The sequence below is a fragment of the Zalophus californianus genome, chromosome 6, assembly GCF_009762305.2.
Source record: "Zalophus californianus isolate mZalCal1 chromosome 6, mZalCal1.pri.v2, whole genome shotgun sequence".
NCBI lineage: Eukaryota > Metazoa > Chordata > Mammalia > Carnivora > Otariidae > Zalophus > Zalophus californianus.
The window spans coordinates 34,457,692-34,483,316 of record NC_045600.1 but is presented as its reverse complement, the minus strand read 5'-3'; the positions used below and the strand labels follow the sequence as shown (position 1 = coordinate 34,483,316).

Below are 25,625 nucleotides of genomic sequence, written 5' to 3'. Positions count from 1 at the left end.
GGCTGGCAGGATTTGTGAGGATGCTATTTGGCCCAAAAAGTGGGGAAGGAGACCAGATGGCACTGAGTAAAGGGGGTGGAGGGAAGGAGAACAGCATGGCAATAAGTGGAAAGTGAGATGGAGGCGTGAGGGGGCATTTGTCCAGGTCTATTCTATGTGTGATCTTTCCTTTTCTGCAGGTAATGGTTGTGCGCTCCACAAAATGTTTTGCTTTCACACCACTAGCATTCATTCCATGATTCAGTGAGCATGTGCTGCCTGGTGGGGCTGTGGGTCTTGACATCAGAGCCTCTTTACTCACAATTCTAATGGCCAAGATTGGTTCCCATTTTGGTTCAAGCAACTTCTCTTCTTGTCTAACCAGATCACCTGGTTGTTTACACAGGTTTGTATCATTAGGGTTCCTTTATCACTGGAGCCCAGGCCCTGAAATGGGGACAAGAGCATCTGTCTGACATGGTCCCACTTTTAGGTGACATGAGGACTGGGAGGTAAGGCCTTGTGAGAACATAACAACCAGAATGTACCAGCGCATGAGTTAAACACAAATGATTAGCAAGTACGAGTCTGAAGATCTCTTAATGAATTCAAGATTAGCAATTGAAAATTATGACCCACTCCAGACAACAATGAGGCCAGATTGATCACACGCTCCTCTCCAGAGTTTCAGGAACTTTTCGTATCCACCGGTTCTCTGCAAATCCACAGACACCATCTGAGCCTCACCCACCTTCCCCAGTGTAGGTGGTGGTAGCCAGATTTCTTGGTGATCTACTGGACTAAAGTCCCTAGGGAACTCCATAAACTGCTCATTTTAGTTCATAAATACCCAACTTTGTCTTCTTGACAATCTTTAATTGCATGCTTGTTGTGTTATTAAGAACTAGCTCGTATTCATACATAATAATGCACCTGGTACAGTGACTGACACATAACTTGGTCAACAAATGATTCTTATTCATATTATCAAACTGATAGGAATTCAGGAAGGCTGGATGGGAAATAAAATTGCATGGTCAGCCCTAAGATGAGCTCAGAGCCTCCTCTGACCACTAAGATTTTCTTATAGGGTTAAGCTCGTTGTTTGTGGCTCCTGTATTCCTCTAGAATGGGTGATACTTCTTAATAGACATCTGATAAGCCCACCCCATAAGTTAGACATAGCTTAACCCTCAGGCTTTGGACCCAGCTGGGCCTCCAAAAGATTGAGGATCTTCCACATGTTGGAGATAGGGATAGGGCAGGGGGAAGTGGGGAAAGGAGAGCACAGGAGTCTCTAGCTTCCACAAATACTACTCAATGGCCCAGCATTTGAGAATTTCCCCCCTGCTTTATAAAAGTGGCTTCCCCAAGAGAAGCTACACATGGAATCATCTAGATGAGTTGGGTGTTGCCTATTGAGACATTTATTTTTCTAGAGAGCCAATCAGTAAGGCAAAGTGGAGGTTACCCCCTGAAAAAATGTTCCCTAGTGTATCTTTGGAAAACACAGAGATGGCTGAACTCTCAGCCTAAAGAAAAACTGAACTGCTACCTGGAAACCATTCCATTTTTCTTCCTTTCCTCCCCACATCTCCTGGGCCCTTTAATGCTTTGCAAAGTCAAATTTGTTCAGATTATGAAGGCAGTAACCTGCAAGATTTACTCCAAGGCTTGGAGGAGGACTCCTGCATAATCTATGACCAAGCTGTGGTAGCCGTAGGCTGCAGGTGGGTCTGCTCCAACCCTCTTTTCTTTCTCCTTCAAACTAGACTCATTTTGCAAGGAGGAACCCCAAGAAATTCACCAGGCTTAATAGCACTCAGAACCTGTGGAAGAAACCAAGATTCTTCAGCTTAATTGGGAGCGTGGAGAATACAACTTGACTGCTGAGTTTGAGTGAGTTGACCAGGCAGCAAACCAGTAGTAGGCACATGATTATTGGGTGCAAATGCCTTCTCTCCCTTCAGCTGTGTTTAGTTTGCAACTAGCATCTGTTTTGCTGCATCAGAAAGAGCAATTTAAGCAACTTATTTTTGTCCTCTTTTGGCCCAGTGTACTAGGTGAAGTAGAATATGAGAATCATGAAATGAGGGTCCATTTTCAGTCCTTATATGGCCTGGTAGCTACACATAGGCTCCTCTTCCCACCGCCTATTATGTCTCAAATAAACTATATGAGCATTTCCTGTTGCACTGTCAGAGGTGATTTTGTCCTGTTGGTGATAAGCTTTTTGGGGCCATTCACATGCTAGGGTATTTGTGAGCTCTGAGCCATTTCTGGAAGATTGCAGCCCCTTCTTAGAGGTATTGTCTGTTGCCTTTGGAAAATCTCTATGTCAGAGTAGCTGGGCCATATACGATGGGAGCCTATGACCTTGACCTAGAGTCTTAAACCCACCACAGCAGAGATATGCTCTTCCACATTGCCACGCCCCTTTGAGTTGGACAGAGCTAACTAGTCACTTGGTTGTGAGTGGAAGTGTTATATGTCACATATTTATAAGCAAGCTAGGGCTTGACCCTCAGTTTTCTCTTATGCTTCCTGCAAAGGCCTTAGAGGCCTTGTCTTTTAGATGATACAACTAAATTCCATATGCATGTAATTTCCTTGTAATGTATAGCCTGATGTAAACCATGGGGTGGGGTAGTTAAGATATCTGGGAAGTTTGGATTCTGAATATATCTCACTAGCTCTTTGTTCTCACTAGTCAGCATTCCATTCCTGGTGTGTGTGGTGTATGAACATGTGTGTGTGTGTGTGTGTGTGTGTGTGTGTGTGTGTGTGTGTGTGTGTGTTGTATATATAGAGGCATCACTTACCCAGAGTCCTAATGCATGGTAGCAAAAATCAAATTTTGAATGAAATCTGAGGGGGGGATACCAGCTCAAGTCGGACTATATCCAAAGCAAATAATCAAATCGTGAACATATAAAATAAAAATTGGAGGCAGTGAGAGAACCAGATGAAGACTGAAAACTCAGGGAGAAAGGGTCAGAACAAGTAAGATAAATGGAGGTTTAGAGTTTTCCTAGAACCATGGTCAATGTTCCCAGCTCACGTTTTATGTGCTTGTAGCATGTGATTTTATAGGCGGTTCAAATTCATGGAAGTGGCCCAGCTGATAGACCCTGACTAATAAGCTGAGATTAGAAATACTGACTTGACTCCCCACCATCTCCATCTCTATCCCCCATCAGCTGTATCAACTTCTAGCCTTGAACTTCTCTTTGTCAAATTGACCCAGCTTTTCTGAAGTTGTTTTGTTGTTGTTGTTTTGCTTGAATATGTCATTACCAGGTATTACCATGGATGATGAGAGTATACTCCTAGATCTACTCTCTGTTACCCGCAGACTCAGGTAGATGCCTACTCAAACTTTGGTTCAGATGTGGAGACTCAGATGTGGAGACTGACAATGGCCCCTGCGCACACAAAGAGGGTATGAAATGGTTTGGATTATGTAACTGAGGTCTTCGAGGAGGGCAGGGCAGGCCAGGCCACTCAGGCAGCAGTGGGGTGGGGGAAGGGAGATGCCTGAGAAAGAACACAAAGCATCCAGCACAGAGATTTTTTTTTGTGGTGGGGAGTAGAGCCGGAGTGAGAGTTCCTGTATAGGCACCGGCTTGCTGAGTGTGAATCCCTTGCCCCCACCAAAAGAGGGAGCACCCAGGCTTTCTTATCAGCTGCTGTGGGCACAAGAGGAAGAGGGAGCGGTGAGGCTTAAAAGCTGTCAGCAGTCAGAATTCAACAGCTGGGGTCAGACTCCTCATTCCTTTGCCATAACAATGATCTCTCCATTGGTATGAGATAGCAGCCCAGCTTCTGCCTGGTATAAAGTATGACTCATACTTGATACGCTCCCTTCCCAGCGCCTCAGTGCTCCCCAGCAAGTCTTGCCCCGATCTGGTCTTCTCCCCAGGTTCAACTCTGGCCTTATCTTTCTCTGCCCCCCAGTCTGGGTTTTGCCCTACCTTCACTCCTAATGCTTCACCAGCTTGGCTTCCTACATGCTCATCTTACTCTGGGGACAGTAGTTAATTGGAGGAAAGCCCTTCCTGTTAATTACAGATAGTAGTGATTAGAAGGAAGCAAGATTTTATTTTTTGAGGATTAAAAAAAGAAACCCAGAAAATAGAAAAGTAGAAAAGGAATGAGGGATGCAGAGGGCAAAGTAAGTGGCTCTATGAACAGAGACAGAATTAAACTGCATCCTTTTGATCTAATGGCTCTGGGTGATTAAAGATATCTGCTGTACCAGAAGAATTCTGTTTCCCTTAGGCCATTCTATCTGGTGCCTTCATGATGAGGCCTGCAGGAAGATGGGGGAGTACAAGCCAGTGGATGTCAAATTTTGACCAACTATTTAGGTCTTTTATCCCTATGACTCAGATTTGGTTGCTTGTCTAAAGGAAGCTGGTTGATGGCCAGGAGTTTTTGTTCCTAGCAGAAATAAGCTTGCAAAGCTCCCCCCTATTGTAGGCTTTAATTGGCCTTCTCTTTTGTGTACATGTGTGAAGACATTCTTCTGCCTTCTTTGTAAATACTTTTCTTTTCTCTAGAGCAGAAAAATGGCCTCAGCCTTTTAATGGATTTTACATGCAGAGAAGAGAAAGAAAATGATTTTGCAAGACTCTCTCCTCCGTTGACTTGCAACACAAAGAAACATCCACCTCAGCCCAAGCATCTTAAGAGCTAAAATTGGCTGCTTCATCAAATGGAGGAGAGATGAGGGGAAAGAAGTGGGGGGAGACGTTCAAGTCATTTGGTCCCTAGCTGACTTTCTCATTTTAAGACTTTCTCTTTTCTTCATACTTGTCATTTTCCTGTGGCCATTTCTACTTCTGTGGGATTTACTTGTTTTTTCATGTACTCTTTAGTTGTTGAGCTGAGTTCACCTGTTTTCAGGTCTTATGTTCTTATTTGGATTCCGATAAACTGGTAAGGAAAGTTTAGGAAATAACGCCCCCCCCCCCCACTGTCATAATTACAAAATGTCATGGTGCTCTTAAAAGACAAACACATGCACACAGTTATTTAAAACTTGACTCTGGCTGAAAATATCTTTCTGGGCATCAGGTGATAGCCACAAGGATAGCAGGCATGAGCAAGATAGGTAGTCTTAGAAGTCAGAGGGGGCTTTGGCATTAAAACGGTATTAACAATGGAGTTCTGGCCAGAGGACACAGGAATACATGAAGCCTGCCCACATTAATTATCTCTCCCTGCAGGTGAGGTGTGCAAGGGAAATATAAGCACGGGACAATGGTTGGTCAAGGCGATACTTCACGACAGCTGGGGCTATTACTCTAGGACCTGGGGCCAACTTGAGGGAACTAGATTAAGTCCTGGGGTACCTCATTTGTCCTAGGCTAGAGAATTAAGTGACTTTGTTGTTTAATCACAAACATCCATCAGCACCAGAGAAAATGGAACCAGAGAAAGAGCAAGGAAAAGTCAAATCAATGCCCAGGAGTCTGGTCAATCAGATCCATGGTTCCCCTCCAGGGAGTAAAGAAAAGATGTTGAAAGTGGTCCCAGATGCCTTCATCAGGAAGACCAGGAAAGAAGCATCTTGAAGGCTTGGTGTCTCTCATAGGCAAAAATTTGTCACTCTTTTTTTTTTTTTTTTTTTTTTTAAGAGAGGGAGAGAGGTAGGGGAGGGCAGAGAGGGAGAGAGAGAGAATCTCAAGCAGGCTCCATGCCTAGTGTGGAGCCAGATGTGGGTCTCGATCTCACAACCCTGAGATCATGATCCGAGCCAAAATCAAGAGTTGGATGCTTAACCAACGGAGCCACCCAGGTGCCCCTATCACTCTTTATAGCAAAGCCCTCACCCCTCTTTGTCCCTCTCTGCCTCCTCCTTCAATCTATCTCTAAAGTTTGGCTTCATATCTAATACCTAACCCAAGCCCTCTCACCTTTTAGGATAATTCACTGTATTAATTTCTTCCAGACCCTCCCTTCATTTCAGAGAGTGTTTTTTCAAGAAACCTCCCCAAATCTGCCAGGAGGTATCTGTTTTCTCCTTCTCCCCACATTTACACATCCCTTCAGGATCTGCATATGTGAAGCCATATTCACTACTGGCCACTCTCATTTTCTGTTTCATACCATAACCCCCTCACTGTGCATGTGGGGAGGAATGGCATCTTTTCTGTTTTTTTGCAATCCTCTCTGCATTGCTCATGTACTAGTCGTTTGTCACAATGCTTATTTTTCACCCCTGGACATGTCAGCTGCAAGCCCTGCTTATGTTTTCTTCATTCTAGGAAACAGAATGAAGGAGCACCCCCTAATAGAGTCTTGTGGCAAGGACAAAGGAACCATGCAGTGGTTCTTGAAACTTCTGCTTGGATGAGGCACATAGCATGTTTCAAGTGCTCACGTTCTATTGGCCAAAAAAGTCATATGGCCAATCCCTGTGTCAATGGCATGGGAAACTATAATCCCTTTATAGGGACAGGAGAATGAATAATTGGGAACAGTGATACTTCCTGTCTCAGTTCTTGAGTAGGGTTGAGTGTCAGGTGCCTTTTGAATGACAACCTTCTGGTAAATTCAGTAATTGGCACCAATACAACATTGGTTATTTTTCATTGGAAGATTTGTCTAAAGCTCACCTCTTATAGTTGAAGATATGTATTTTGTTATGAGATTCTCTAAAATACATGATGTTTCCCAGTCCTCTTAAACCAATGCTCCTACACATAATGCAGCTTTTTTCTCAAAAGATTTGGGGTTGTAATTATGACCATCAACTTGGACTTTATTACAATGTAGTGATACTCCTTGGGACTGTTAGGAAGTATCGGGCTACGTGCCTCTGCTTAAAGAGTCCCAGGCCACTCTGCTTTTGGAGCTCAAGGCTCCATCTTATTAAAGTTTTTCTGTCTCTTCCCATGACATTGGGCTCTCAGCTGTTATACCTTGATAAAGAGAGAAATCTTCCTCTAGCCCTTGTTACTCAGTAACATCAGCATCACCAGGGAACTTACTAGAAATTCAGAATTGGGGCCTCACCCCAGGCCTTCTCAATCAGACTCTGCATCTTAGTAACCTCCCCGAGTGCTACATATGCACACTGACCCTGGGGAAGCAGCCCAGGGGTTCTCAACCTTGGCTGCATATCGGTATCACCTGGGGAGCATTATAGGTACTGATGTCAGGGCCCCGGCCACAGTGCCTGGATGTAATTGGTCTAGGGTGTGGTGAGGGCACTGGAGGGTTAGAAGCTCCCCAGATTCTAATGTGCAGCCAGGGCTGAGAACCACTGCTGTCTGGAAGACTTTCTCCTAGCTGCCTGAACCTACTGGTTCAGTGATCAGAGAAGCAAATGTATTTGCCTCCATGCAACTGCATTACTGACCACTATTAGCCCCAACAAGGGCTGGAGGAGCCTGACCATACAGAAATAATAATAGAAGCCCAGTTATTAAGGAGCCGCTACAGGGCAGGAACATTATCTCTAATCCTTACCGCATACTGTCACCCTGATTTAAATTTAAGAAACTGAGCCTCAAAAAGGGTGAGCAACTTCCCAGTCACACAAATGGTAGAAGTGGGTTTTGAATTAATCTGTTTTCAAAGCCAGAACCTTTTTATCCCAAACCCAGGGAACTTTTGCTCCCAACCTGTGTGAGCTATAATGGGTGGACCTTGGAACACCTACGTTGGCTCCTCAGAGGCCCTTATCACTGCCTTCCAAAGTCTGGGTTGGGGTCTGGTTGCACAAGGCTACCAGGTGAGAGATCACTCAGATAAGTGACCTGTATGTGACTCCTAATAGTTCCTTAAAGTGTGCCAATTCACAGAGGGGTAAACGGATCACCAGGAGGACAGTTACATGTTTCTAACAAAGAACATAATAGAAATTGATCAGTGCAGAGGAAGCCCAGGAGAGGGAAGAATCATGCCTGGATGGAAGCATGCTTCTCCATTGTCAACTTCTTAATAGTAGTGCGGAGCCAAGTGCACTGGGAACATTATCTCATGGGATTTTCACCACAATCTTATTGAATGTGATATTAATTTTGCCCATTTTATACATGTGGAAATGGAGGCTGGAAGGTAAATTTACCTACTATTAGACAGCTAATGGAGAGCAGAGCTAGCATGCAAATCCAGACTCAAAGCCCGTGCTATTTCATCTACATTTCATGACTTCTTAATTTCTTAAGTGCAGCATTCTGCCAACTGTGTCCCATCTGGGTCACTACTGGCCGTGCGCCAGGTTTGGGACAAATTGCTCAACATCACTTGACATGGGATAAGGGATAGTTTTTTGTTTTGTTTTGTGTTTTGTTTTTTGTTTTGTAGGAAAGGGAAGAGCTTCAGATAAACAGCAGAAGAGAAAGAACAGGCTTCTGTCAGTCATCAATCCACCAGAGATGCGCTGGTGCCAGGCGGATCTGCCTTTTCACAGATCAAGGGTGAGCAATGACCGTGTTAACTGGGAAGCAGACGGGCGGTGCGGTGCCAGGCAGCTTGGGGTTGGATCGCGGCTGTTTACAGATGTTCTCTTTGCATCCGATTGCTCAGGACTGGAAAACTTGCGGTTTCTGGGCTATCACAGACCCCCCTTCTGAGGCAGAGAAGCCCCTGGTGCTGTGGGAAGCTGAGCTTAGGGTCAGGCCTACACCTGGAGAGAAGCAACACCCACCCCAGCATAGTCAGCTTTTTGTCTGGGTTACCCGGAAGGAGCTCCCAGCGCCAATTTTGGAGAGGACACCTTTGAAAATCCCTACAGTCTGGGTCATAAATAGTGAGGTGGGCAGGCAGCACTGGATCTGTCCTGCAATCAGCGGAGCTAACTGGTTGTGAGGAAAGCAGGGGAGGAAGACGACATGTCTCTGAAGCATAGCTAGTGTTCTGCCCCCTTCTCATTTGGAGCCTCCCACTTCAGCCATCTATCCGACTGGCTGGTGGTGGTGGCAAGGGGCAAGTCAGGCAAAAAGTAAGCTGATCCCACACTGGAGAAGTTGAGGGGGGATGTCACATCTGCTGGGGGTGAGGGGTTTGAAACTGGTAAAATCTTTTAAACATCACTGCCTCGTATTTTTGCTCCGTCTAAATTTCAGTGCCAGTGACAAACCACGAGACTCCGGGAAACAAACTGAGGGTTACAGAACAGAGGGAGGTGTGTGTGGTGGGGGGCGGGGGTGGTAACCGGCTGATGGGCATTAAGGAGGGCACGTGATGTGATGAGCACTGGGTGTTATACACAACTAATGAATTATTGAACACTACATCAAAAACGAATGATGTACTATATGTTGGCTAATAGAATTTAAATTTAAAAAATTCTGTATTTAAAAAAAAAAACATGAGAAAAAAGAATAGGTATGCTCCTCTGTGGGGCGCGCGTGTATCTCATATGGTCCCCTTGTCCTTGCCCTCTAAGCCACACTGCCACAGACTTATCTTTCTAAAACACATCTATTTGTGTCACTCTTTTGCTGACAAACTATGACTCCATCCCCATTCCCTACAAGATGAAGTCTAAATCCCTTAATATGACGCATGATGCTTTTTATATGCTGTCCTAGCCCCGGTTCTCGCGTCAGTCCCTTTCACTGTACCAGGCTGGTTCTGAGCTCCCAGAGCAGTCACTCAACTTCTGTTCTTTTCTGCCTCATAATTTTTATTTAAATGTGTTTCTTCTATTGGTCATAAGTTCTTGAGGGCATGGACTATGCTAGATACATAGTGGGTATTTGATTAAGCTTCAGTGATTTGTTGAGCCTATATCACACCCCAAGTTCCAAAGCTATAAGGAATTTTTTTCCTTTTGTTTTGTTTTGTTTTGTTTTGTTTGATATCAACAGTTTCTGCTGAGACAGTCCCTAATGCTTCACTTCCTACTTTCCCTTTTCATATCTCCCCACCCTTTCCTTTAGCTACTAAACATTCTTCTCACCTCTCACTATGCTTCTCTTGCTTCCTGGCCACCAGACAGCAATTCTCTTCCTAGAGAGAATGTCAGGAAGACAAAGCAGGGCCCATCCCCGGGGAAGAGGGGTTCTGCATCATCTGTCTGCTCATTTGCAGCCAAACCTAAATATAAACCAGGCTGTCGAGGAGGAGGCTGGAAGCCACTTGTGTGGAATCATAGCCAGAGACAGCACCCTAGAGAGAGGAGTAAGAGACATAGGGGTCAAGCCCAGAGGTCCCAAGGCCAGGCCTGAGCATGAAGGTTGCTCCTGACATTGTGCACATAGGAGAAGAGAAGGCCACTACGAGGTCACCAAAGGACACACCTGGAAATGGGTGAGGGAGATGTTTGTGGTGAGGGAACACACAGTAAACCTGTTCCAGCCCAAGCACAGAATATGTACGCCAGGGACAAGAAGGAGGTATTTCTGGGTTGGGTTGGGCTAATGAATGGTGGGGAGCTGGCTGTAACTCTTAATGATGTAAGGACTCTGCTTTCAGCAGGTGTGATTCTTTGGGTTGCTTGAGACAAATTAAAACAAGACTCAAGCCCCATAATCTTGTGCAATCCTGGGAGTGATGTGAAGGGCATGGTACCTGCCATATCAAGGGAGCTAGGATATGGGAGTTTCCTGTCTAGCTTCAGAAAGGACATTCCGTGAACAAGGCTCACAGAAGAGTAAATTGCGCTGCAGTTCAGCTGTCTTCAGATGCAGCCTCCATGTTGTGTGACAGGGAATGGGGAATCTTATCAGGAAAGACGGGTATGTGTCAGCCTGCTGCTGAGACCCTCCTTCTGTTCTCAGAGATGTTTCCCCAGTGAGCTCGTGGCCGTCTTCAAAAGAACATCGTAGAATGTGCGCTTGGGGTGCCTGGGTGGCTCAGTTGGCTAAGCGTCTGACTCTTGATCTCAGCTCAGGTCTTGATCTCAGGGTCAGGAGTTCAAGCCCCATGTTGGGCTCTATACTGGGCATGGAGCCTACTTTAAAAACAACAATAACAACAAAAGAAGAATCTGGGCTTTACCAGACACCCTGGCTTGTGGGTTCTTCTCAAATATCCAGTGCTGCTGGGTTAGCTCATTAATGCCTAGAATTCATAGACTTGGAATACCAGCTGGGGAAAGACAAATGTTCTACCACAAGCGGTTATGCAGCTTGTCACTAGTAATTAAGAGATAAGGGAATTCAAGGTGTAAAAGGGCAGTAAACTTGCTTAATTCCCAGACCTCAAAAGCTTCAGTGGGGAGTGCAGAATACCCACTTTCCACTCGGTTCTGAATTTTATAAGTGGATAGATCTAAAAATCCACTCCATTCTGGACCCTAGAATCCCAACTCAACATCCCTCAGTGTCCACGAGCCCCAAAGCCTCCAGGGCACTGTCAGGTTTCAGTCTAATTCAGCACCCTGAGCTCAGCACCCTGAGCCCACTAGCTCACAAAGCAGCCAGACACAGAGATCTACATGGGCTTTTCCCAAGTTCTTTCCTCTTGCTGGAAGTTGTTCTTACTGAGACCCAGCTCTGTTCAGGAGCATGGTGCTGCCCTATTTCCATGGCTGCCCTAGGCTTCCTTACAGAGTTTTCCCCAGAGCTTCTGTTTCAGTTACCACCCCAAAACACAGTGGCTCAAAACAACTATTTCTTATTTGTCATAGTTCTGTGGATCAGTAACTTAGGTCGCGCTCAGTGGGGCAGTTCTTTTGTGGGAATTATCTGGGCTCACACATGTCACTATGGTCATTTGGCAACTCTGTGAGGACTCATGAAGGTAAAATTCCCCTTATTCACACGTCTGGGATTCAGTGCTGGTTATTGGCTGGCCTTGTTCTCTGTATGGTCACTTGCCCCTTAGCAGCCCAGCCTGGGATTTCTTATGTGGTGGCAGAAGCATTTCAACAAGGTGAAGTTGGAAGCTACGAGACCTCTTGGCGCTGAGCCTTTGGAATTACCACATCATTTCTGCAACGTTCTGAGGTCAAAGCAAGTTACAAGGCCAGCCGAGATTTCAGAGATGGGAAAATACACTCCAACTCTTGCAGAGAGGAGCTGCAAAATATCGTGCCCTTGTTTTCCAATTTCCCATAGCTCCCTACTGTACTTAGCATGAAGTTCAAATTTTCTACTGTTTATGGCCCTGCATAATCTAGGCCCTGCCTCTCTCTCTAAATTGACCTACTACCAATCTCTCCTTAACTCGCTGCAAACAGTTCTCCCTTTAGGGCTTTCATATGTAGTGTTTCCTCTGCCTGGGATGCTCCTCTCTCAGATCTTTGTGAGGCTGAATTCTATTTTGTTTTTAAGTCTGAATGTCAGTTCCTCAAGGAGGCCTCCTCTGAGTATTTCTCCCAGTTACTTCCTACCACATTACCCTGTCTTATCCTCATGTGGCCCTTAGCACTATCAGAAACCATTCATTTATTCATTCCCTATCTTCTCACTAGAATTTAAACACCATGAGAGCATAGCCATTGATTCTCCAGTTCACCTCTGTATCCCCAGTGCCTACAACAGTGCCTGATAGCATGTAGGTGCTTAATGTTTGTTGAAGAAATTAACCATGCAGTGAAAATCTGCTTTGAAGATCTGTATCAGCTTAGAAGACAGGACAAAAGAGGGGCAAAAAAATGAATCTCCATTCTCAAAGTTGAGATTAAAAAAAAAAGTGGGTTCTTTTCCCGTAATTAGCACACATTGCCACCAAGTGGCAGTAGATGTCTTAATCATTTTGGGCAATTTATTGGGCAATATTTTTCTTTAGATTCAAATGATGTTTGCCCATGTCCAAACTAACAGATTTATAGTAACTTATTTTCTACCTTTTAATTATTAATTATTTAGTACACTTTTTAATTTTATCTTAAAGATTTATTTATTATTTGGGAAAGAGAGAGAGAGCGAGCATATGCAAGCACGGGGGAGGGGCAGAGGGAGAGGGAGAGAGAATCCCAAGCAGACTCCCTGCCCAGCACGGAGCCCGACACCGTGCTCGATCCCATAACCCTGAGATCACCACCTGAGCTCAAATCATGCGGATGCTTAACCGACTGGGCCACACAGGAGCCCTTTAGTATACTTTTTTAAAATTGCTGACTTGAAACAATAGACAATAAAGCTGTTTATCCTTAGAGAACAAACACTTTTCTTAGAGAAGCACCTTTTTTCTGTTTTATTAGTTATTAATTATCATTAAATATAACTCTTCTCCCATAGCCACGTTCTGATTATTATGTTCTTTTTACTTTATTTACAAATTCCACCTTAGAGTCACTATGACTCAGGGCTGACGTGCGGAGCTGGACCTTCAGGCTAGATTTATATTGCAAAGCTTTACAGCTTCTCTCCACTCCTAGCTCTAACCTCATCGAAAGCCCGCCGATGACTTTGTTCCCCATGTGTTTCAACTCTCTTTTTCTCAATCCTAGCTCTTTTATTTCTCTTCCCTATATCAGAATTAGGAAGGGAGAGAAAAACACCTATTCCTTTATCCTGAACACATGATTCTGCCCCAGGTTCTTTCTAATACAAAGAAGGTAATTTCTACTTGTCCTTAACTAAGAGTCAAATATCTCCCTCTATTCAGTTTTCTCGTTGGGAGTTCTTTAAACTAGTGATTATGTACAATAGGACTTATCTTAGCGAAGCCAGAGCAATGGTTCCACAAGAGGCAGTTTATACAAAGTGTTTTTGTGATAAGAGTTCCTCAGAAACTCTTTTTCTATAGAAACAGCGCTCTTAAACAGAAAAATGAAGCAACATTTAGACAAAGCTCCTGATTGGGCATTTAAGCTCCTCTGAAGAAGGCCCGTCCCAAAGGGTGGACCTTGTGAATCAGCAGCAGGGCTCCGCTGTGAGTCACCTTAACATCTCGGGGACCATATCCTCTCCTCAGCTTACATTCCTTCACCAGGCCTGCTGGGGATCCCATAAATGCTTGCTGAGTGTTCTACAGGAATGATCCAGACCTGGGGCATTCTACAACAAAACTGCCTGATCCTACCTAAAGGGTGAATTTTTTCTTCTTTTGTCTTTTTCTTCTTTTGTCTTTTTTCTTCTCTTGTCTTTTTTTGCTAACAAAATCTGATCACCCTGAGGCTAAACGTCTTTTAGAATATATATGCAATCAACAGTCATTAAAACAATATTTGTGTGTAACAAATGTTCATTGAATGAATGAAGGAAAATGACCAGAGTTCATAGTGTTAATTTATATCAGCGTCTTCTGATATTTTTGTATTGCACGCCCCATTAGTTAAAAAGTAAACAACCCTCAAAACGTATATTATGTATTTATAAGTTATTCAAATGTACTACTGTACCAATGTTTTCTGTACATAAAAATATATACAAAAATATAAACTTTAAAAAGGATAAGATAAAAAATGCTTTTAAGTCATTATTTTATTATTGGTAAAATTTTATTCTCACTAAAATCTTTTACATATTATTAATATTCTTTGTGAGAACAATGCAGTTGAATATGCTGCTTTGTGTTTTAAAATCTTGGTTTAGAACTTTGTGATAAAATCATTCAGTGGTCTAGTTCTGAGTTTGGTTGGTTTTCTTACTTGGTTTTAATTGCTGTCAGAGTGAGAAAAGGTACTTCGTTGATCCAAATGGAAGGCTTGCACCATCAGCCCCTTATCAAATCATGGTACTCATTACTCAGTCATGCTCGCCAATTATACAAATGTTTTTGTGGAAACTCAGCTAATACCTTTCTATGTTCTCTGATCTCAACCTGATTTTCTTACAAATGATCAGAAGGGGCACTGAGGGAATAATAGCTATGTTTTTATATTTTTATAAAATAGGTTGAAGATTGTGTGATTGATTTTTAAATGCTAGAAAATCAGTTTCTTAATGTGAAGGGATGAAGGATTTCATAGGTGGTCCCTATGTCGTGTTCAACAACATCACATAATGATGAAAACATTGCTACCTCCATAGAACCAGCTACTTATGAAGGGCAGTTACTTTCTTTCCTTTTTTTTTTTAAAGATTTTATTTATTTATTTGAGACAGAGAGCAAGCACAAGCCGGGGGTGGAGGGGCAGAGGGAGAGGGAGAAGCAGGCTCCCCACTGAGCAGGTAGTGGATGCGGGGCTCAATCCCAGGACCCTGAGATCACGACCTGAGCCGAAGTCAGACGCTTAACCGACTGAGCCACCCAGGTGCCCCTGAAGGACAGTTACTTTCTCAGTCATTGTTAAATTGCCACTTTTACCTTGAGGAACAGATTAGGTGTATCTGTGTACTATGTACGTATGTAGTCTACCTGCTAGGTTGAAATCTAATGTTATTTGTCATTATTTAAAAGGTCAGATATTTGACAAAATTGTCGATCCTCCTGAATGACCGCTCTTAAGGACTTTGCCACAAGATAACCAGCAAAACTCTCCATGGTACAAATGGTTTGTGTCACTCCACATGTCATTACAAAATAAAGATTTTACTATATTGTAGATGATTTTATTTTTGTAAAATTAATCCCAACCCTAACATTCTCTATTTCTTTATGGTCTCACTTCTCAAAGTGTGGTTCATTGACCAACAGCATCAGCATCACCTGAGAGCATGTTAGAAATGGGGAATCTCAGGTACCTGCGTGGGATAAAATCTTAAAAAAAAAAAAGAAAGAAAGAAAGAAAGAAAAGAAATGGGGAATCTCAGGACAGTCCAGAGTGACTGAATCAAAATCTGCATTTTAACAAGACCTCAGGTGACTCACACACACATCCAGCTTTAAGAGTCCTGCCCTATGAAACTGTGGCTTCCACTCCTCTGCTGCAATACCTTGTTTAGGAAAAATGTATTAAAGAATTTCACACATGGCACAAATCTGTAGCCTGACAGGTGAATCTTTTTTCTCTCCAAATCAAAATTCTTTTTTCCACTTGTTCCTTTGGTGGTAACACTAAGTTTTCAAGAAGTCATTTTCTGTGGAGAATACATCTTCTTCCGCCTCTCTTTCCGTTAGTGACTCTCTCTCTCATACACACACACAATAGTTCTTACACAGTTATTGAAAAAGAACCTAGTAATACCATTAACTCAGACATCTGTACTTTCACCCCAAAGCATAACAAACCTCCCACTCAGTATAATTTGTTCTGTACACATTTCTTCTAACCTTCAACCATGTTTTCTATGCATCTGTTAATATTATTTGCTGGGGAAGGAATCCATTCTAGTTTGTGGCTGTATTCTCTTCCACATCTGTTTCAGTCATTTTTACCACAGATGGAAGGAGACAGAAAGAAGATGTATGATTTTCTGCTTCTAAGAAATCCTTAAACATGTTTCTTTACTGTTGTACATGGACATTTAAAAAAATACTGGCTTGGGTGTCACCCAACCTAAAATATTGCCAAGGCTATTGGGGAAGTTTGTGTAAGCGTTCTGACTGCTTAACTTTTGGGCATTCTACTACTCATAGTGCCTTCCTACTCACATGTGGCGTACATTCAAGTACAACACGCGCTTGGGGCAAATTAATGATAATTCATGAGAGTGGATGTAAATATGTATTTTAAAGACTCATCATTTCCATGTTTCTCATTTGGCTCCCTTCTCATCAGAAGTGATCAGATCACCACTGTTGCACCTTGCAGGGCAGCCGACCCGGAGCCCATTCACATGTGGGGCTAATGGTCAGCTGGGTCATTTCCGCATTGTCTGTCTGTGCATATCTTTCACCTGTTATTTCTTTGCAGGGAACTTTTAAAGCAAGGTGTTCATTTTCTGAGAGTTAGTTTAGTTAAAATCAGATACTATATTCCATCAATGCCCCAACAGGGTATATTTCACACTATGCTGAATCAAAGGAGAGGGGATGCCACAGGTAGACCCCTGATTTATGTCAGTGCAAGATCCACAGAGGACAACCATGTACGCCTTGACTAATTGTTTGTAAAACCCACAGCAGCACGCTTCAGTCCTGCTTCTAAAGTAGAGGGGAGGTATTTGTAGAATGGATCTGCCTGGAAATAGAAAGGAGGAAGACAGGCAGGTGACGGTCACTTGGGTTGGCTGAAGCAGATGGGGAGAGCTGCCTCATCACAGACTTGCCTTCCTGCCCCCTGGGCTACCCCTTTAGTTTGGCCCTGGGGGATCCGACTTTGTGGATCCAGATCATTTCTTGCCTATCCACGGATAACGTGGACGTAACCCACAGCTGTCTTGTTCTCCCTTTGGCAAACACTCCTGTCTCCCCACATACACTCTCTCACAGTTCAGTAGTCTTTTCTTGTAAGATTTGGAGAGAATATTTTTTCTTTTACCCAAAAGCCGATTCTACCTACTCCATTGAGGTGGTAGAGGGCTTTTCCCCTCTCTACAAAAGCAATAAAGCCGACTTTCCTGTCATTAAGTTTTATAAGGTTGTGCTGACCCCATCACGAAGGATTCTCCTCCAGACGGCTTTACTCATTAACCACAGCTGAGTGTTAACCTTTCCAGACATAAATACAGCAGCACCTTGGCCTGAACGGAAGAGGGAATGGCTAAGCCTTTAATTTGTCTTTTTCCCTTGGATACTTGCAAAGTTCTTTTTCTTTTTGTGTTTGACAAAATGTCAAAACTGTATTTCTCTTTATTTGTGTTAAGAAATTCTTCATCCAGCCCTGAACCCGTGCTCTCTGCCATTTCACTTTGCAGTGTGTGGCGGGGTGTGTGCGTGTGACTTGAAACGGGGCTCAGCCATGTGACGTGACTAATATCCACAGGGATATTAGTAGACGTGACAAACGGGCTGCCCATAGGCGGGGAGGGGGGGCGGGGGGATTGGTGCTTGCCCCCTTGCGCCTCTGCAATCACCGGGGCAAAGACAAGCTGTGCTAGCCCAGGGTCCCAGGATGGAGCTGAGGGTCAGGTAGAGCAGAGCCCAGGCACTCCAGTCGCCCCAGTTACCACAGACTCATCCCGATGAGCTGACAATGCCGAGAATCAGACAGGGGAGTCCCACCAAGATCAGTGAGTGGAGCCGCTTAGCTGGCCCCAAGTTGATTCCACACGTGGAAACATAGACACTTACTGGTGAATACCCCTGGGTTTCTACAGTTGCTGGTTGACTGGCACTGGGTCTATCCTCTTGTCTAAAGCCTGCCCCCCACCCCTTGCCTCTGCACTCCGGACCCAGGCAAGGCCCCTCATCAGGGGCCCCTCTCTAATCATCACCCCCGACTCCTACTTCATGAACCTCTTCTTCCTTATTGGCTCTTTCTCATCAGCATCAGAATCATCTCAAGTCTCTCCTGTCATTTGCTCCTTGTGTCTTATCACTCTCTTCCACTCACCACCTCACCGCTTGTCACGTCTACTAATAACCCGGTGGCCAAAGCACGTCACATGGCTGAGCCCTGTTTCAAGTCACATGCACACACCCCTCCACAGTTACAGTCTTGAAGGAGAAGGTCAGCCCTGCTCCCAGGTCCCACTTCCCATTCCCTCTGCAGTTGCTCTCCTGTCATATCACCAAAACTGCTTGCACCCAGGCCACCAGCGGTCTGCTAGTTGTTGAATCGTGGACCCCTGCCCTCCTCCCCTTTGCCCTTCTCTCCCTCCCCCTCCTCCTCCCCGCCCCTGCTGTCCCTCCTTGTCCTCCTACCCCTTCCTGTGCGTCCTCTTTCCTCCCCCGCCTCCCCCTCCTTTCCCTCCTCCTCCCAACCCCCCACCCTCCCTCTGGCTTCACGCTTTCCTAGGTCTTCTACTTCTCTGCTGCCCCTCCAGCTGCCTCCTGGGCTTCTCATCCTTATTCCAGCCTGCTGGGTTCCCGCAGGCTCTTTCCTCGGACCTCTCCTCTTTACCCTCTCCTTAGAATAAGCTCATCCCATTCTCACTGTCTCTGATACCAACAGTAGGCTGGTGACTCCCAAATGTGTAAGTCCTGCCAGTTCCCTGTACTGCGCTCCAGATACATATGTCTAAGGGTCCGTTGGATATCCCAGAGATAAATGCGAGATCTCTAAAATGTAATGCACCGTTGTCCCCCTTAGACTCTTTCCCCTGTGTTCACCATGTCAGCAACCAGTACCATCACTCCCACCAGTAACATAAGCATTAGCCTTAGCTTTTCTCCTCCTTCCTTTTCCCCCATTCAACTCATTCTCAAGTCCTGTTAATTCTACCTTCCTAACATATCTTCAGTCTGTTCGCTGCTCTCTCTTCCATGTCGGCCACCTTAGTGCAGGCCATTTTCATCCTCTGGCTTGATGACTTTTGCAGGCTCCCAACTTGCCTCTCGTCCTCATCTTTCCCGGCCCGAAGCTATTCCCATATTGCTACTGACACCATCCTTCCAAAACGAAAATTTGGTCCTCTCATTCCCCTGCTTTGAAGCTTTAATGATTTCCCATTGCCGGGAACCACAGAAGGCTCTTTGTGATCTGGATCCCTACTTACCTCTCCAGCGTAACCTCTTGACATTCCCTACCTCAACCTAGTGGAAGCCACTGAGGGCTACCAGCAGTTGCTCAAGGACAGCCTGTTTTCTCCCTCTTGCAGTTTTTGTACCTCTAGTTCTGCCTGCTTGGGACAGCCCAGGTCAGGTAGAAGCATCCCTGCATCCCCCACATGCACTGGCATATCACCCCCTGCCTTTTCTACCACCTACCCCCTCCCCTTGCACTCAGTGACCTCCTTCCTGGTCTATCATCCATATGCAAGTCCTTGAAGCAGGGAATGTGTCTCGTTCATTCCCGTATCCTCAGAACCCACCTCATCTGGGAACACAGTAAGTGCTCAATCCATGCTGGTTGACTGATTTGACTGAGGAAATAAACGATTAAATTAATACACACATGAACCATGGGTCTCTCCCCTGAAAGCGTCCGCACCTTGTAGACCAGAGCTGGAAGACCTTTTGACTCCTCAAAGATTTCCTCTTCTCGCCTACCATCTACAAATGGGTTTCGTCCTTATTCTATTGGTGCTATCTTTAGGTCCTATAAAAATACCTTCAATTCTTTTACTAGCTATCTCAGAGCAATATGCCTCTCAAGCTTTCCCTGTCTCTAATGGCTGCCATATGGGGGCATGAGACACTAATGCTCACTTCAATAAGCCGAAGTTATTGTTAAAACAAACTGAACTACCTTCAGCTCACTGCCCATTCTAAAGGGCCCACTAAAATAGATTCTGTGAAATAGGCTTTTAAAAATATCCTCCTTGAGGAGAAAATATCAACAGGGGAGGGCTGTCAGCTCAGAAAACACAGACCTATTTGGAGACCCAGCTTGTTTCACTTGACCACACAGGAGTGCAGCATCATGTGCACCTGTTTTCATCCACACTAATGGACCCAGGCTTCTCAAAGATTCTGAGAACAAGATGATGCCAGATTCAGCTGTGACTTGGGGGATGACCCAACTATGACATGCCCATAATCCATGTGTCTGTGACGATGGAGACGGCGCACAGAAGCCTTGAAGCACAAAATTTCTTGTTCATCTGTGCCATGGGTTCTCCATACTAATAAACCAGACTATCACAATTCTGCCTCTAAAAACTTTTCTTAGGACTTCATGAAATCTGTGGATTATACCAATTCATACACGTACACACATGCATACATTTTATAATATCTGTCGTCTAAGCCTTCTGTTTACTCTCTTCTAAGACTGTAAGCAGTAAATAGCTCCAGACCGAGCATTTTCCTGCTCAATGACAATTGGGGTCATATTGTGAATGGGGGGTCCTGGAATCACCATCAGGAAAGTACTTTAAGACTTGAAGCTGAGTTTCAAAATGGGGAAGTAAGTTTTGACTCTCTAACTCCTGTTGGTAGACATCCTTGGCAGTGGTCATTTGGCTAGGTGGTTTCCTTGAACTCTGATTGCTTGTGTCCCCTTGCAGGGTGAAATTGTCTTCAGAAGCCTGAAAACACACCCCAGACAGAGAATAAAGACAGGCAGGCCAAGGAAATGCATCAAGGAGAGCTGAAAGAGCAGTTGGAGGCTCAGAGCAAAGAGCCCCGGGCAAGGTACCAGGAGAAGAACCAGTGTGAGCTCTGAGTGGGGCCATGAGCTGTCAATTGCTTTTGAAGGTGCCTATATATATATATATATATATATATATATATATATACATATATATATATATCTCATGTCAATTCTATTTTTTTCTTTAAACAGAGAAATTAAATCTTTGTGGCGTCCATAGCATAAGGCAAAAGCTGTGGAAAAGCATATATAGTAGAGAGGAATGTTAAGAAGGGAAATTATAGGATATAGCAGAGGAGCAGAAATGAGTCTCAGAGAATGGGGCTATCCAAGGGTCAACCACAGTGTCCCAGCCTTGGGCCTAGCAGGCACATTCCCTCCCCAAACTGACACATGGTTTGTTGTCATAACCCATGCCAGACCTTCTGTTTTTGGACTGAAGAAGTAGAGTTCAGTGCGTGCAAAGTTCTAAATGAATGTTTTCTCTCCAGCCATGAAAATCCTAAGAACATAGAGAATGGCTCTCAATGGCTTCAGAAGTTAGTGGAGTATCCAAACTCTCATGACTATACACCCCGTCAGTTAAAAGATGTATATTTATTTATTAATAGATTGCAAGCCTGCACTACTATACTAATATAATGTGCACATGATAAAATATATACCAAAAATAGAAACTAAGCAATGTATGAGGTAAACATACAGAGCTTCTAACACCATACTTTTCTTTCCACGTGATAGGAGATTGCCGTTCATGCCTCCTGTTGTGGTGAGGGTGGGTCCCCGCCAACAGTGAAGAGCGTCAGCTACACCCACCCCAGCCTACAAAGAAGAAAAGGAAGATCAAGAGAGTGAGAGGCTGGCAAATTCTTCACAGAGGGGATTATATGTGGCGATGTGGACTTCCATTTCTGGAAATATAATGGACTAGAAATCCTGATAACCTTTCCATTCCAAAATAGGCAAGCAAACAACAACCATTTAAAATACTGAATAACATGTTGAAAAAATTCAGAACCCTTGGGGCAGTGGAGAAAGACTCAGGATGTGAAAATAAAGTGGCCACAGAAGATAGCAACTGCCCTCAAGTGTTTCTTGGCCTCCATCACCTATTCCAGTGTCTTCAGTTTTGTCGCCATGCTGGGAGAGGCAGGGATTTGGAATGGTAGGGATCCCCCACACACTACACGCTCAGCAGAAGGATAAAAGGGGAGGTGCAGGAGGGTGATTTCTGCTCACAAGGACACAAACAAGGAAACTTGTCTGAAGTTACTTTGGCCCTTGGAAGAAGAACAATCTCTCCCAAATAAATATCCCAATTTCCCCATTTCCATGCAGGTTTGGAGCTTGAATTCACACCATCTTCATATACCAAAAAGGACTGAAATTAATTACCGGGAAATTAGTTCAGAGCAGCCCAATGTTGAAAGCGTCCCTGGCAGATGGCAGAAGCAAATGTAAATTTTTTCTGGAGGATCATACTTCGGCCCCTGTCTCCTGCAATTCCCCCACAGATAAAGGCCTGAGAGACGGGGGCATGGAGGAGAGAGAAGGCCAACCACAGATCCAAGCAGGGATTCCGAGACAGATGGTATAGAAAGTGGGAAAAGCCAATATTCGAAGAGTAAAGGCTGAGGACTTTCCAGAGTTGGAATCACAGTAAATCCCAAGCAGGCTAATAAAGAAAAAAGTCCACACTCTGACACACTGTAGTAAAATTGCCTTCATACCAAAGGCAAAGAACAGGTCTTAAAATCAGGCAGAGAGGAAACTTAGATCATAGGAACAGCAACTGACAGCCATGAGCCTCCTCAACAGCAGCACAGAAGCCCAGAAGTAGAGGGATCCCAGCTCCAAAAAGCTGAGAATCAAAAGTGGTACACCCTGTATACGTGTCTTTGGAGAATACAGGAAAAGAAAACCTTTTTCAGACCAATGTCAAGAGAGTTCGCCACCAGGAGAACCTCCCTCGATAACCTCTTACTTTTGAGAGAGCCCTCCGCAGTTCTCACCGTGCTGGTTCTGAGACAGGCAGGAGGGTTGCCACGGAAGATGGTCCCCTCCCTTCCGTTCCCCTCACACTTCCTGTCTAGGCCCAGGCCTCACGTGGCCGGAGCTACCTGGAAGGGCTGGGTGCATTTCTTCTCTCCCTTCCCTTACCACCTTGCTGACATGACATGAAGGAGTCCCTGACAAGTTGTGCTTTTCCTTTCCTGACTGGGCTGTCTGCACCAGATGTTAGAAATCAGATCCTGCGCCAACGTCAGCGAGTCTCCGAGACGACACACTTCCTGGGCTCCCCACAAGGCAAGGCCAGAAAGGCCTACTCAGTTGATGCAAGAAAGAGAAGGCTCATGACCTTTGTTTTCCAGTCGGCCTGATGCTCACCCCCACCTACAGCAGTTCAGTGTGCTTGTCACCGGCAGTAGCTGGGTGACACTAACAGGTCAAGTGAGAGGGACACAGTGGAGAAAACACCAGGAGGCATAATTACAACGGAGCACTAATAACTCTGCCCGTCAGAAAGCCCCTTTCCTTGTGGCTCTGAGCACAGTTCATTAAGCAGAGCTGCCATCTGGAAAGGGGCAGGCAGAGCATGTGCCAGGGCGGCTCTGTCCTTGTCCTTGAGGCTGAGCACACAGACGCTGCTCCCTGCCCTCCTCACGGCCCAGCTGCCTAGATAGCTCGTGGACTCCACGTGCCACTTGAAGCTGCTCACAATGCCAGAGCTCCGGACTAGCCCTCGCACACCATCACGGGGGAGGAGTGCTGGTTCTGCAGTGAATTCACTCCAGGATGGAGTCCTTCAGCGCACCAGCGGCCTGCGGAGCTAGGATTGGCTGTTGCACCAGCGGCCTGCGGAGCTAGGATTGGCTGTTCTCGGGGAACTTGACCATCCTCGACGGCAACAGGGTAGGGGAAGGGTCCTGGCAGTGGTTCATGCGTGAGCCAGGAAGGCAGGCGACCTTCGAGTGTCTGAGTAATTTTATGATTTCCAGATAATACAAACATTCTGCTGTCCTGCACAGAGAAGAAATTTTGCTCAGGCAAAATTCCTGCCTCATTTGCTTCTTAGAACCAACTTGGTGAGACAGAGTTTATTGGTATTCCGACTTTACGGATGGAAGATGCTGAGGGGAAAGAGGAGAGGCCAGCACCCTGTGGCCGGGGAGCTCAGAGCCCTCATCCTCTCTACGCAAAGACAGAGCTTTCTCCAACAGAGATGGTGCTCCAAGCCTGAGATGTTATCCGAGTACAGGAGAAACCGTATTAGTATTTACTGAGCTCTGTCCTGTGTGCCAGGAACACTCGAAGGGTTTTACATGTGTTAACTCATTTAATCCTCACAGGCAGTAGGGGGTAGGCACTATCTTTATTATTCTACAAAATTGGAAAACTAAGGCCCCCAAGAGGTTAAGTTTCTTGCGCAAGGTCCTAGCGCTGATAACGTGGCTGGGATCAAACCCTCCAGAGCCTTTGTTCTTAATCCCTCTTGTGAGTGTCACATTCTTTCATCCTTCCTTCCTCCTTCCTTTGGCTCTTTCTTCCCCTTCTGTCCCTAAATATTAGGCCCTAGTAAGAACTGAAATGATAAATCAATATAAAGAAAATGTTTGTTGCTTTTTTTTTTCTTCCCCCATCACCAGTGCTGCTGCCTGGTAGGTTCTCAACCTGGAGTGTGTCTCTGGCTGGTTTTTCTGAGGAGGGAAGGGTCAGCATTATTAAGGCATCTGCATCTTCAACCCAGTCACTCTTGAAGCCAACGGCATGAGGGATCACAGGTGCTTTGTGGCCTGACTGGCCAGGACTGAACCCCGGGCTTGGCAGTGTCAACCAAAACTCCATCTCTGTGACCTAACCCAGGGCACAGTATCCCCGGGCTGGCATCCACACACACACCCGGGGCAGAGTCCCTGTTGGCTTCCCTGCAGCCTGGACCAGGTTCTGTCCTGGAACGGCTCGCAGAGCAAGCCTGCTTGTGCTTTCCTCACCACACCTCCCCAGAAAGCAGGTGTGCAAGTGGGCGAGCCAGCCGATGAGGTGGCTGTCCCCCTGATGTTAAGCACAAGGTTTATTAAACTGCAGAGCATCAGAGCTTCATTTGTGACTGGCCGGTCCTCAGCAGCCTGCTTTTGTCATTCGTGTCACCGACCGTATTTTGCTGCCACGGCTTTATTAGAATGTGGTGACACCTTGCAATCGCTCCTTTGTTTGGGCCCATTGACCAGCCCATATGTCTGAGGGGTCTCTGCCAGTAGATCTAGCGTATATTAATTAGCTCTGCTTGGGCTTCTGCAAACACTGCCAGCCTCGTCATGGGTGGAAAAGGTATCTCCGGGGACAAAGATACAGAGGAATGGACAGGCCCGGGTTTTTTGGCCCTGAGGTTTGTATAATCGTGAGGGCCCTCTTTAAGAAAAAGAATACAGCATTATGAATATGAAATTTCTGGGCCCTTGCAAGGGCCTGTGTGCGTGGTACGGGGGTGCCGGCAATTAAACATCATTAGCTTCATGGTAAGAGTGTCTCCCGTATCAGGTGGTTGACAGACAGACGGAAGCAAGCCTGCCGCATCTGTTGTGGCCGTTTGGGTAGATCTCTGCCGTGGCTCGTTTGGACGTCTGTCCACGAAAACTGGGCTTCCTCTTTAGCACTCAGCAAAGGAGAAGAATGCAGGAGGAAGAAAAAGACACAACTCCCAACATGACTTCAGTGGCTCCACCTAACAGAGCACAAGGCACAGGAACAGAGAGAGTGGAGAAAACAGAAATGT

The 25,625-nt window shown here is 45.2% G+C and overlaps 1 long non-coding RNA gene across 3 annotated transcripts; it reads left to right on the top strand.

Moving 5' to 3' along the window:
* Positions 1-51: 51 nt before the first annotated feature.
* Positions 52-21,856, top strand: LOC113910507. 3 transcript variants are annotated; one of them, XR_003516070.1, is made up of 5 exons: positions 52-179; positions 1,752-1,878; positions 3,280-3,421; positions 8,299-8,411; positions 15,232-15,336. It is a non-coding gene; the product is annotated as an uncharacterized LOC113910507 (long non-coding RNA). The 3 variants fall into 3 exon arrangements; XR_003516069.2 differs by lacking the exons at positions 52-179; positions 15,232-15,336 and adding exons at positions 184-385; positions 21,593-21,856; XR_003516068.2 differs by lacking the exon at positions 52-179 and adding an exon at positions 184-385.
* Positions 21,857-25,625: the final 3,769 nt, after the last annotated feature.